The sequence below is a fragment of the Trachypithecus francoisi genome, unplaced genomic scaffold (genome assembly GCF_009764315.1).
Source record: "Trachypithecus francoisi isolate TF-2019V2 unplaced genomic scaffold, Tfra_2.0 Lachesis_group2, whole genome shotgun sequence".
In the NCBI taxonomy this organism is placed as follows: Eukaryota; Metazoa; Chordata; class Mammalia; order Primates; family Cercopithecidae; genus Trachypithecus; species Trachypithecus francoisi.
In genome coordinates, this window is record NW_022681465.1 from 120001064 (window position 1) to 120015585 (window position 14522).

General features: G+C 43.0%; 1 protein-coding gene across 4 annotated transcripts in view; it reads left to right on the forward strand.

Moving 5' to 3' along the window:
• The window catches only part of CREBRF (CREB3 regulatory factor), a 90482-nt gene that overhangs the window by 14141 nt on the left and 61819 nt on the right, over nucleotides 1-14522 (forward strand). The window lies entirely within an intron of this gene.

The following is a 14522-nucleotide window of genomic DNA, read 5'->3' on the forward strand; positions in this document are numbered from 1 at the left end:
AGGAAACAATTTTTTTTTGAGACAGAATCTCTCCTGTAGTCTAGGCTGGAATGCAGTGGCGTGATCTCGTCTTACTGCAACCTGCACCTCCTGAGTTCAAGTGATTTTCATGCCTCAGCCTCCTGAGCAGCTGGGACTACAGGTGTGTGCCGCCACACCTAGCTAATTTTTGTCTTTTCAGTAGAGACAGGGTTTCGCCATGTTGGCCAGCCTGGTCTTGAACTCCTCACCTCAAGTGGTCTGCCTTGGTCTCCCAAAGTGCTGGGATTATAGGCAGTTAGCCACCATGCCTTACCCCTACAATGAATTTTGAAGAAGAGCTCAAATCCTTGCTAACAACAGCATCAAAGTTGTTAGAGTGTGTGAAGAACGTCTGGTGTCACTGGAATCCTGCTGTGTGCTCCAGTGTGTTCTCGCTTGCATCACTGCCTGTTTTTATGCTGCTGCCATTAATTGTACTATTCTCTTTTTAACATTTTGTAGATTTCTGCAGAACAGCTTAAAAAATGAAGTGATTCTTTTTTTTTTTTTTTTTTTTTTTTTGAGACAGAGTCTTGCTCTGTCGCCCAGGCTGGAGTGCAGTGGCGTGATCTTGGTTCACTGCAAGCTCCGCCTCCCGGGTTCACGCCATTCTCCTGCCTCAGCCTCCCAAGTAGCTGGGACTACAGGCGCCTGCCACCACGCCCGGCTAATTTTTTGTATTTTTAGTAGAGATGAGGTTTCACCATGTTAGCCAGGGTGGTCTCGATCTCCTGACCTTGTGATCTGCCCACCTCGGCCTCCCAAAGTGCTGGGATTACAGGCGTGAGCCACTGCACCTGGCCACAAAGTGATTCTTTAAAACTTAAATATTTAACATCCTGCATAAAATATTTTGTTTTAATATGGTGAGTTTATCTTCCTGCTTTGTAGTTTAAAACATTAAAATACAATAATGACGAGGGAGAGAACAGTGTAACATATATCAGTCCAGTGCCTGAATTCAGTTGATTTAAATTAAATTTAATTCTACTTCTTCCTCTATCCTCTTTTCCCTAGACAATAATTCTATCAGGTCTTTAAAATGGACTAAAATTTAAATATCACTCTTCTTGGAAATTAAAAAAAATTCAGTAGTACAATTTTTCATATTTTTACTATATGATACTACAGTAGTTCAAGACTCAGTTTAACAAACTAAGATCTCTGGAGCACATAAAAGATGCTCAATAAATATATATTGAATGACTGACTTTTTTGTAATGTCCTCATTGTGAAGAGCACCACACTTTTGACTCCTTATCCAGAAGGACATGTGGTCTTAGGGGATTTCCCATTCATTTTCAGCCAACTCTTGTGTGGATGACTGCTCGGAAAGGCATTGCTTTTGGCACTGTAGTGAAATAGATGTGAGATGTGATGGTCATTCTCAAAGATGTCACAATCTGGTAGTGGAAGCAAGGGAATAGGAGAGAAGAGGAAAAATATGAGCTAAGATATGAAGGTCAGAGTCTCACTACTGGAAATTTTTAGTGGAGTGAAGTAGGATTGTAACTGTCTTGAGGATTAGGGGAAATGGTAAAATCAATCTAATATTAGACTTTAAAGAAGAGTAGTGGAAGACAGGGTTGGAAAGATAGTGTCATTGTGTATGAGTATGTATATATGTGTGTGTGTGTGTGTATATATACGTGTGTGTGTATATTATATATATATATATTTTTTTGAGATGGAGTTTCGCTCTTGTTGCCCAGGCCGAGTGCAGTGGCACGATCTCGCATCACTGCAACCTCTGCCTCCTGAGTTCAAACGATTCTCCTGCCTCAGCCTTCTGAGTAGCTGGGATTATAGGCATGTACCACCACGCCCAGCTAATTTTTGGGGTTTTTTTTTTTTTTTTAGTAGAGACAGGGTTTCGTCATGTTGGCCAGGCTGGTCTCAAACTCCTGACCTCAGGTGATCCATCCACCTCAGCCTCCCAAAGTGCAGGGATTACAGTGTGAGCCACCGTGCCGGCCTTGTTTTTTTTTTTTTTTAATGAGACTAGGTCTTGCTATATGGCCTAGCTGGGCTCAAGTGATCCTCCTTCCTCAGCCTCCCAAAGTGCTGGGATTATAGGTATGAGCCACTTGTGTCTGGCCTAAGGTCTGAGTAGTTTGGACATTATCCAAGAAACATATGGGAGTTGCTGATGACTTTGGAGCACAATGTTAATATGACGTGTGATAGGTTAGAAAGAATAATTTTATGGCTGGGCGCGGTGGCTCAAGCCTGTAATCCCAGCACTTTGGGAGGCCGAGATGGGCGGATCACGAGGTCAGGAGATCGAGACCATCCTGGCTAACACAGTGAAACCCCGTCTCTACTAAAAAATACAAAAAACTAGCCGGGTGTGGTGGCGGGCGCCTGTAGTCCCAGCTACTCGGGAGGCTGAGGCGAGAGAATGGCGTAAACCCAGGAGGCGGAGCTTGCAGTGAGCTGAGATCTGGCCACTGCACTCCAGCCTGGGCGACAGAGCGAGACTCCGTCTCAAAAAAAAAAAAAAAAAAAAGAAAGAAAGAATAATTTTATATTAATAATTATTTTAGGCTAAGCGTGGTGGGTCATGCCTGTAATCCCAGCACTTTGGGAGGCCAAGGTAGGTGATTGCTTGAGCCCAGGAGCTTGAGACCAGCCTGGGCAACATGGTGAAACCCTCTCTACAAAAAAATGCAATAATTAGCCAGGCGTGGTGGCATGTGTCTATATTCCCAGCTACTCAGGAGGCAGAAGTGAGAGGGCTGCTTGAGCCTGGAAGGTGGAAGTTGCAGTAGCTGAGATCACGCCACATCTCTCCAGTGTAGGTGACAGAGCAAGACCCTGTCTCAAAAAATTATTTTAATAATTTTCATTAATTTTTAATAATTATTAATTTTAAAATAATTTCTTTTTTTTTGTAAGAGACCGAGTCTTACACTGTTGCTGGGGCTGAAGTGCAGTGGCACAATCATAGCTCACTACAGTCTCGAACTCCTGAACTCAAGCCATCCTCCTGCCTCAGCTGAGTAGCTGGGACTATAGGCATGTGCCACCATGCCTGGCTAATTGTTTTATCTATTTTTTTTTTTTTCTTTTTAAAATGGAGTCTCACTCTGTCGCCCAGCTCAGGTCGGAGTACAGTGGTGCAATCTGGGCTCACTGCAACCTCCGCCTACCGGGTTCACGCCATTCTCCCACCTCAGCCTCCCAAGTAGCTGGGACTACAGGCGCCCGCCACCACGCCCAGCTAATTTTGTTTTTGTATTTTTAGTAGAGATGAGTTTTCACTGTCTTAGCCTGGATGGTCTCAAACTCCTGACCTCCTAATCCGCCCTTCTCGGCCTCCCAAAGTGCTGGGATGACAGGCATGAGCCACAGCACCCGGGAGGCTCTGTTGCCCAGACTGGAGTGCAGTGGCGCGATCACAGCTCACTGCAAGCCCCACCTCCCAGGTTCACACCATTCTCCTGCCTCAGCCTCCCGAGTAGCTGGGACTACAGGTGCCCGCCACCATACCCGGCTAATTTTTTGTATTTTTAGTAGAGACGGAGTTTCACCATGTTAGCCAGGATGGTCTCCATCTCCTGACCTCATGATCTGCCTGCCTTGGCCTCCCAAAGTGGTGGGATTACAGGCGTGAGTCACTGCGCCCGGCTGCCAGGCTAATTTTTACGTGTTGTTTTTTTTTTTTTCTGTAGAGACAGGGTCTCACGATGTTTCCAAGACCGGTCTCCAACTCCTGGCCTCAATTAATCATCCTGCCTTGGCTTCCCAAAGTGCTAGGATTATTGGCATGAGAATAATGTTAAAATGGGGCATAAGAACTCGAGAGCAAGGGGAGGATAGAGACAGGAAGACTGTAGGGCAAATACTAGAATGGTAAATATAAGATGATGAGGGCCAAGTAGGGGTTGAAAAAGAGGGAAGGGCACAGTCAAACAGATGCATTTGTGTGCAGTACAAGGTAAGTGATCTGTATATCTTTGTTAAAAAGAATTGGTATGATTTAACAAAGCAAGTAGGGGAGAAGAAGTTAAAGAGTGAAGGCTGAAATCAGCCTTCTATCCCTGAATGTCAGAGAGTGATAGTATTATTGACAGAATAGGAATGTTTGGATGGGGAGATGGCATGTTGTATCTGAGGTGATGGAATGTGAACATGGAGATATCCACATCTCAGATGATAGAGCTCATGCATGCACATGTTTAGGTTCAAAATGTAGATTTGGGAGTCCTTTAGAAATGATCTTTGAGGCCCTAAGAGTAGAGATAGTCTTGTGACGATGGGTTTGCTTGGAGGCATCCATTTACTGAATGACCTTGGACAAACCTCTTATCCTTGCTGTACTTTTTATTTATTAATATAAAAGGGTTGGACAGGGACTGGGGGATAGTGGTTATCCTGATACCAAAACTATATTAACTAGATGTTTTATCAAAATACTGGTTCTTGTTACTTCACCAAGTTGTTTTATCAAATGACGGGGTATAGAAATGTACTTTAATCTGTAAACAGCTACATAGATACTAACTGTGAATATTTTGTCCCCACTGGTAATCAGAGTTGGCTGGGATTAGAAATGCATCCTCTGGTTCTGTCTAAAATTGTTCCATGCTCTTATTCTTGTGCTCTGAACAACTTAATTGACAGATATCAAGGCTGTAGAAAGCCTCCAATACCTTGCAATTGATAGTTTTCAGGAAAAAAAAACCAGTCCTTCCCATTCAACTCAGATTAATCCAGACACTTGCTTTAATAGTCTTCTTTTTAGGGCTGGGCGCGGGGTGGCTCACGTCTGTAATCCTAGCACTTTGGGAGGCCGAGGCGGGCAGATCATGAGGTCAGGAGATCGAGACCATCCTGGCTCATATGGTGAAACCCTGTCTCTACTAAAGATGCAAAAAATTAGGTGGGCGTGGTGGCGGGTGCGTGTAGTCCCAGCTACTCGGGAGGCTGAGGCAGGAGAATCGCTTGAACCCAGGAGGCGGAGGTTGCAGTGAGCCGAGATTGCGCCACTGCACTCCAACCTGGTGACAGAGCGAGACTCCTTCTGAATAAATAAATAAATAATAGTTTTCTTTTTGGCAAGGCGCGGTGGCTCATGCCTGCAATCCCATCCCTTTGGGAGGCTGAGGTGGGTAGATCACCTGAGGTCAGGAGTTCGAGACCAACGTGACCAACATGGTGAAAAACTGTCTGTACTAAAAATACAAAATTAGCTGGGTTTTGTGGTGCATGCTGTGTGAAAGTAGCTGTGGTAAAAGTAGCTGTGGTAAAAGTAGCTGCGTAAAAGTAGCTGTGGTAATCCCAGCTACCTTGGAGGCTGAGGCAGGAGAATGGCTTCAACTCTGGAGGTGGAGGTTCCAGTGAGCAGAGATCACACCATTGCACTCCAGCCTAGGCAAGAAGAGCGAAACTCTATCTCCAAAAAAAAAAAAAAAAGTCTTCCTTATTGGTTCCCAAAGAGCTTTGACTAAGCTCCCATATGTTGCCCCTGTAACCCAAAGATTAAAGTTGGATAGAAGCCTTTGGAAAGGAATTGAACAAAATTGTAACTGAGAGTTCTGTCTTTCTCTAACATGGCATTCTAAGGAGAGATCGCTTTTGAGATTTAGTATATTCTCTTTGCTTTTTAAGATTTTCAGTAAAAGGTGGTTTTCGTTATTTTGTTTAATTACATTTTTCATGGCAGACCTAATTCACCTCCCATATTTTATTTTTTTAATTTTTGTTGTTTATTTTTTTATTTTCAGAGTCTCACTCTGTCACCCAGGCTGGAATGCAGTGGCGTGATCTCAGCTCACTGCAGTCTCCACCTCTGGGGTTCAAGTGATTCTCCTGCCTCAGCTGCCCAAGTAGCTGGGATTACAAGTGCCCACCAACACACCTGGCTAATTTTTATATTTTTAGTAGAGAGGGGGTTTCGCCATGTTGGCCAGGCTGGTCTCGAACTCCTGACCTCACGTGATCTGCCTGCCTTGTCCTCCCAAAGTGTTGGGATTACAGGCATGAGTGACCGTGCCTGGCTACCTCCCATATTTTAAAAACTCTCTGAGTGTGAGGATAAAAGACTATTGGATCGATCAGGTACACAGAGTGTGCAAGGTGGTATGGCAAAAGGATCACAAATTCTTACAAGGTCATTATAAGTACCGCTTTGGCTAGGAAAATGATCTTTTTTCACCTAATCTGAGGGAAAAGATACACCTTCTTCCTTACTTTCCTCTTTTCCCATTGTCCTTCCTTAAAGAGTAGCAGCAGCAGAATTTGGAAAATAAGTAAATAATTTTTTTCCAAAAAAATTTGGAAAACTAATAATCGTGACATAAGCTATAATAATGTATTTTGAATTTTACTTGCCTATTTCTGAATTTTGGAGTCTAGAGAACTGCTCTCAAAGGGTAAAATATAGTGATTCACCTGTAGTTTTGGTTACAGGATTCATATTACATAATAAAGGGAGAACTTGAGCTCCACCATTCCCCCAATGTATTCCTTGCATAGGCAACCTCTGCTGCTTAAATGTTTTGGAGACTTTGGGATATCTGATTTCAACTGTACCATGAAACAGGTAGTGGCTTGACTTAGTAAGCATCTGAAGGACTCTTTTGTTCTACTCTTGCAGAGTAGGGTAGTTTTCAAAAGGAAAGGAAAGGAATTGTTGAGCGGGACCTTTGAAGTATATAGCAGGATGGATAGAATATAAGGCAGATGGGTCCTAGTTTGCTAAAGAGCTTGGGCAGTCTGATAAGTTGTCTTTCTTGCCAAACAAGGGAGTCACGTGAGGTATACACATTGTATAACCTTTTCAATCACCAAGGTTGCCTGTTCTTCCTGCCTCCCTGTTTCCTTGCCTCCTTGCCTCCCTTTTTCACTTCCCTTCCTTCTCCACCTCCCTGTCCATACCCCTCCCTTCCCCTGCCTCTCTTCCTTTCCCTTTCTTTCATTCTTTCCTGCCCTCCTGCCTACTTGCCTGTGTCCTTTCCTTTACCTCCGGTCTTAGTCTGTTTTCTGTTGCTATAACCACAGATTAGATAATGGATAATTTTAAAGAAAAGAGATTTATCGCTAGGCATGGTGGCTTATGCTTCAAATCCCAGCATTTTGGAAGGCTGAGGCAAGAGGATTGCTTGAGCCCATGAATTTGAGACCAATATGGGCAACATAATAAGACCCCACCTCTACAAAAAAAAAAAAAAAAGTAATTAAGTAAAAAGTAAAAGAAAAGAGATTTATTTGGCTCATGATTCTGAAGACTGCAAAGTCCAAGAACATGACACTGGCATCTGTTCAGGGTCATCCCATAGTAAAAAGCGAGAGGGTGAGAGCACATGAGACAGAGGAAGTTGATCTGAATTCATTTTTTCTATTAAGAACCCACTCCTGTGTCCAGTAATAATGTCATTGATACCTACCTCTTAAAGGGTCAGCATTCCAGTACTGGTAGGATGGCAATTAAATTTCAAACATGGCCGGGCGCGGTGGCTCAAGCCTGTAATCCCAGCACTTCGGGAGGCCGAGACGGGTGGATCACAAAGTCAGGAGATCGAGACCATCCTAGCTAACACGGTGAAACCCTGTCTCTACTAAAAATAATACAAAAAACTAGCTGGGCGTGGTGGCGGGCGCCTGTAGTACCAGCTACTCGGGAGGCTGAGGCAGGAGAATGGCGTAAACCCGGGAGGCAGAGCTTGCAGTGAGCTGAGATCTGGCCACTGCACTCCAGCCTGGGCGACAGAGCAAGACTCTGTCTCAAAAAAAAAAAAAACATGTTTTGGAGGGGACATTCAAACCATAGCATCTTCCTTGCCTGTCTTCCTTTCTTTCCTTTCTTCCTCTTTCGGCTTTACTGAGGATTAAGCCTTAGGAGAAATGATTTATTTAAATTAGGGGTCATGACCAGGCACAGTGAGGTTGAGGTGTGGTGGAGGTTGCAGTGAGCTGAGATAGAGGTTGCAGTGAGCTGAGATCGCACCACTGCACTCCAGCCTGGGGGACAGAGTGAGACTCTGTCTCAAGAAAAAAAAAAAAAAATTAGTGTTTAGAACAGTTTCTGCCTCTTAGAATTGTGGATCTGGAACAGTTTAAAGACAACAGAGAGAGGAACAAGACCCCTGGTCACATGAAAGAAATGAGCATGAACCAGCAAAGATTAGGAAAGATCAAAGTAGACCATAGTATATTAACTACATAGCAGTATAAATTTATTGGCATTCCTTTTTTGTTTTTCTTTTTTGAGACAGTGTCTCACTCTGTAGCCCAGGCTGGAGTGCAGTGGCGTGATCTTGGCTCACTGCAACCTCTGCCTCTCAGGTTCAAGCGATTCTCCTGCCTCAGCTTCCTAAGTAGCTGGGATTACAGGCACCCGCCACCATGTCCAGCTAATTTTTTATATTTTATTAGAGACGGGGTTTCACCATATTGGCCAGGCTAGTCTCGAACTCCTGAACTCAAGTAAGCCGCCCGCCTCGGCCTCCCACAGTGCTAGAATTACAGGATGAGTCACTACGCCCAGCCTGTATTCAGGCACTTCTTACCTAAAAAACTTTAAAAAAAAATGTTGTGGTAAAATGTATAAAAATTTACTATTTTAACCATCTTTAGCTGTATAATTTTATGGCATTACGTACATTGACAGTGTTGTGTAACCATCACCACTGTCTATTTCAGAACACTTTTTTTTTGAGACCAGGTCTCGCTCTGTTGCCCAGGCTGGAGTGCAGTGGCACGATCTGGGCTTGCTGCAACCTCTGCCTCCCCGGTTCAAGCGATTCTCCTCCCTCAGTTTCCCAAGTATCTGGGACTATAGGCGTAAGCCACCACGCCTGGCTAATTTTTGTATTTTTTGTAGAGACAGGGTTTCATCATGTTTTGGCCAGGCTGGTCTCAAATTCCTGACCTCAAGTGACCCACCCGCCTCAGCCTCCCAAAGTGCTGGGATTACAGGCATGAGCCACCACCCCCAGCCCCCAGAACACTTTTATCTTCCCAAACAGAAACTGTGTACACTTATTAAATAATAACTGTTGCAGCCCTTAGTAACCGCTGTTCTACTCTCTTTCTCTATTCTAAGCACCTCATATAAGCCTAACATACAATATTTGTCCTTTTGTGTCTAGTTTATTTTACTTACCATAATGTTTTTAAGGTTCATTCTTGTCATAGTGTGTATCAGAATTTCATTCATTTTTATGGCTGAATAATATTGTTGTATTTGCCATATTTTGTTGATCCATTCATCTGTTTGTGGACACTTGAGTTGTGTTTACCTTTTGGCTTTTGTGCATAATGCTGCCATGAACATGGGTGTACACATATCTGTTTCAGGCTCTGCTTTCAACTCTTTTAGGTATATACCTAGGAGTGGAATTGCTAGATTATATGGTAATTGGATTTCGCTTTTTGAAGAAATACCAAACCGTTTTCCACACCAGCTGCAGTCCTACCAGCAAATGCACGAGGGCTCTGATTTCTCTATATCCTTGCCAATATTTGTTATTTTCCACTTTTTGGATAATATTCATCCTAAATGGTGTGTCAAAAATGTTTTAGCATTTACTCTGATGAATGTTAGATGACTCAGAAGAGCTGCTTACTGTTGTGAGGAACCGGTCTCCTTAAGTTACTAAAAGGGGGCAATGGCCTAAGTCAGTTCCATATAAAAGGGGGGAGCTGCAGGGATTCTGGCCATCATATACAGCATCTCCTTATTCATAAAATACTCTCATTTACAAAAAGGTATGTTTATTTACAAAAAGGTATGTTTATTATTAATATATAATATATATTATACATAATAAATATATATTGTTTGTAAAATACTCTCATTTACAATGAGGTTTATATATTTCTTGATGTGAACTTTTTCTTTATATGTGGGCTCAAGGATTAGCTGAAACTCTCAGATTCAGAAAGAGCACAATTGAGGAGCTCTTGAAAATACGTAAGCTGCCAGGACACACCAGTCAAGTCTTGGGCTTGGCTTTTAAAGTTACGATTACTTGTTTCGGCAGTTCTAGGAATGAGCTTTTTGTAAGAAGATTATACCTATTACTTTACCTTTTGTCTTGCCTATCATACATAGTAACCCTCAATATATGTTCAGAGAAACAAAAACAAATAGAAAAAAAGCCCAGGATAAGACATAGCAGAAAGGGGCTATGTAAGAATTTGAAGCTGTGGCTATTTTCAAGTGATACCATTGAACCTAAAAAATCATGCGTTCCTCCTCATGCTTCAGCCATCTAGGATCTAGTTCTCTGTTACAGGAATATCTTTGTCTGCCTAACAGCTTTTGTTATTTTTGAGTGAGCCTCAGGTACAGGAAATCTGTTGATAAATAATATTTCTAATGTACCACAGTCCTCTCTTGAAAAATCCATAAAATTGTATTGGGGGCCGGGCGTGGTGGCTAATGCCTGTAATCCCAACACTTCGGGAGGCTGAGGTGGGTAGATATCCTAAGGTCAGCAGTTCGAGACCAGCCTGGCCAACATGGTGCAACCCTGTCTCTACTAAAAATACAAAAATTAGCTTAGTGTGGTGGTACTTGCCTGTAATCCCAGTTACTCGGGAGGCTGAGGCAAAAGAATCACTTGAACCCAGGAGGCAGAGGTTGCAGTGAGCCGAGATTGCGCCATTGCCATTCCAGCCTGAGCGATGAGTAAAACTCCATCTCAAAAGAAAAAACAAAAACTGTATTGGGAACTGGAGGAACAGTGCTATGAATAAAAGAAGATAACGACTAGAGGAATTTGGCCTTTCCCTTTTTCCCCCAACTTCCCTGGAAGAAATACAAATCTTGACGTAGGCATGAGGGCAGGATGGAAGATTTGATGATCAAATACATTTAGGAAATGGTACCTGGGTATACTCACCTTTTGGTGATTTATAAAACACATTAACACAAAGTTTCCATGAAGTCCTGTATCAAAGGCAGTATACAACTTCATTTAATGTGTTTTTCAAACCTCACAACCCTTTCCTTGAGTAACCATGGAACATTCTTTGTAACAAATATTCCTTGGTTCACACTTTGGGAAATTGACATCTGCTTTGTAAATCGAATTTTGTGTTTATTTTTATTTTTAAAAATACAGACAAGGTCGGGCCGGGCGCGGTGGCTCAAGCATGTAATCCCAGCACTTTGGGAGGCCGAGACGGGCGGATCACGAGGTCAGGAGATCGAGACCATCCTATCCTGGCTAACACGGTGAAACCCCGTCTCTACTAAAAAAAATACAAAAAATTAGCCGGGCGAGATGGCGGGCGCCTGTAGTCCCAGCTACTCGGGAGGCTGAGGCGAGAGAATGGCGTAAACCCGGGAGGCGGAGCTTGCAGTGAGCTGAGATCCGGCCACTGCACTCCAGCCTGGGCGACAGAGCGAGACTCCGTCTCAAAAAAAAAAAATAAATAAAAAATAAAAAAAAATAAAAAAATACAGACAAGGTCTTGCTGTTTGGCCCAGGCTCGACCCGAACTCCTGGGCTCATGCAGTTCTCCTGCCTCAGCCTCCTAAGTAGCTGGGCCTGCAGGCATACACACCATGGTGCCGGGCTACTAGACCGTTGCTTTTGATGTATTTTAATATCAAAGCTTCAAGTAAGATATGGATATTCTTGAGTCCAAAGACGTGTAAAGCCATCCTGAAAAGGAAGTTGTTACACCTTCCTTCCCATTGTTGTTATTCTTGCTTTTTTTTTTTTTTTTGAGACAGAGTCTCCAGGCTCCAGGCTGTCACCAGGCTGGAGTGCGGTGGCACAGTCTCAGCTCACTGCAACCTCTGCCTCCTGGGTTTAAGTGATTCTCCTGCCTCAGCCTCCTGAGTAGCTGGGACTACAGGTGTGTGCCACCATGCCCAGCCGATTTTGTGTTTTTAGTAGAGACAGGGTTTCACCAAGATGGTCTTGATCTCTTGACCTTGTGATCCACCTGCCTCGGCCTCCCAAAGTGCTGGGATTACAGGTGTGAGCCACTGTACCCGGCCTTATTATTCTGCTTTCTAAATATTAATGTACCCTTTGTATATGGTTTGCTGGTACAGGATACAGTTTTTGAGTAGTGTATCATTATGGAAAATGCTATGTAATGGTAATTTCTATAGAAAACTTTTTTCTTCCTTCACTTTTGGGTGGGCACTTTCATTCTTTGTGGTTGTGTTGTGATAAATGTTTTGGAAGAGTACTAAGCATTTCTGGAAAATGGGTATGAAATGTTGGGGATGAAGATAGTTTGTTGTGAAGTTGTGTCATTAGTTTTAGAGACTGGGAGAGTTTATCACTGAAAAAGGAGTTCTACAGCATAGAATAGAATTGGTCCTTTCCCTGTCCTATTTGCTGCCACTTGTGAGACTAGGAGAAACAACTAGGTGAACGAACTCAACCCATTACTTGGTAGAGACCCTCTCTGGGAATCAGTGCCTTGAAAACATTTAGCCATGCTGCTAACAGTTATCACAGGTATTGAGCTTTTGAGCTAGACTCACTGTAGGACAAATAATGAAAAACTAAAAAACAAAAACGAACAACAGGCTGGGCGCGGTGGCTCAAGCCTGTAATCCCAGCACTTTGGGAGGCCGAGACGGGCGGATCACGAGGTCAGGAGATCGAGACCATCCTGGCTAACACGGTGAAACCCCGTCTCTACTAAAAAATACAAAAAACTAGCCATGCGAGGTGGCGGGCGCCTGTAGTCCCAGCTACTCAGGAGGCTGAGGCAGGAGAATGGCATAAACCCGGGAGGCAGAGCTTGCAGTGAGCTGAGATCTGGCCACTGCACTCCAGCCTGGGCGACAGAACGAGACTCCGTCTCAAAAAAAACAACAACAACAAAAAAACAAAACCAGAAAGCATTGGCACAATATACCTATGGATGATAATCACCTTTCCACATTAATTTTATTACTACATCATAGTGTAATATGTCATTAATTCCCATAACATTTCTATTACATAGTTGAGAGAGAGTAAGTGTTATTTCTCTGATCTGGGAGCTAAGGCATAAACTTAACAAATTTACTCCAGTTTGTATGGCTGTTTCAATTACGGGATCAAACTTGGAATCCAGATCTCCTAAACAATTGCTCTTTTTGCTAACTGCATTTACTCATTTGTTTTGATGTGTTTAAATACATTTTTAAATAAATACATGTATTTGTATTGAAGTTTTATGGCTTAGACAGTTAAATAAACAGGAAAGAGTATTTTTTTTTCTCTTAAAGATCAGAAAAGTGAGGCTTAGAAAGATGGCCTTACCTAGTGTTGTATAGTTTGGAGGTGAGAGCTGTGACTGAAATTTAGCTCTTTTTTTGTCCACTGTTGATAAACCAAGATGTCAGTAGATAATGTCTTTACTGGATGCCAGTAAGTGTGTATTGAATAGAACTCAATCTCTTCCTATTTTTTTTTATTTTTAACAATTTTTAAATTTTTTTGAGACAGAGTCTCACTCTGTCACACAGGCTGGAGTGCAGTGGCGCTATCTCAGCTTACTGCAACCTTTGCCTCCTGGGTTCAAGCGATTCTTGTGCCTCAACCTCCCAAATAGCTGGGATTACAGGCGCATGCCACCACACCTGGCTAATTATTGTATTTTTAGTAGAGATGGAGTTTTGCCATGTTGGCCAGGCTGGTCTTGAACTCCTGACCTCAAGTGATCTACCTGCCTCAGCCTCCCAAAGTGCTGGGGTTACAGGCATGAGCCACTGCGCCCAGCTGACCCTATTGCTAGTAAGGTTAATATTTCAGATTTTAAAGGATATCAAACTTTTCTCCCAGATCCAGGTTTTACACCAAGATTATACTAGTCGACTTTATTGAACACATGACTTGAATTAGATGCCTTTTGGGAGGCCTAAATCATAGGTCTAGAAAAAGTGACTGACCTTCTTACAGGAGTCAGGAGAGAGAATTAGGGCAAAGACTATGACTACATACCAGTTGTAGGACAACGGCATGAAGTCCCATAAGGAGAAACTGCGCAAGAACAGGCCTTTGGCAGGAACAGGGAGCAATCTAGTTATACTGTAGCACTGAATGGAAAAGCACAGTTAACTCTGTTTCTAGGTAGGCACTTGACATTGTTTCCTAGGTTAGACCAGTGAGTTGGGAATGACAGCCTACTGGAGGGGAGAGTGCAGCAAAGATGCAGGAAACACAAATTGTAGTCAGTTTATTAATCTAATTAAGTAGAACAATGATTGAGTCCCTGGGCATGGTGTTGTGTGCCTGTAATCTCAGCTACTTGGGAGGCTGAGGCAGGAGAATCACTTGAACCCAGGAGGTTGAGGTTGCAGTGAGCCAAGATTGGGCCACTGCATTCCAGCCTGGGTGACCGAGTGAGACTCTTGTCCAAAAAAAAAAAAGGAAATTAATATAGTGTACCACTGTAACCCTCTAGCCCAGACAGTGTGCTGATTTCAGAAGGCAAATTCATTGTAAATTGATTGTTTACCAATATAAGAAGTGACACTACATCTAGACCGAATTAGATCAAGGATAGGGCAGTGTTTCTCAAACTTTAGAGAG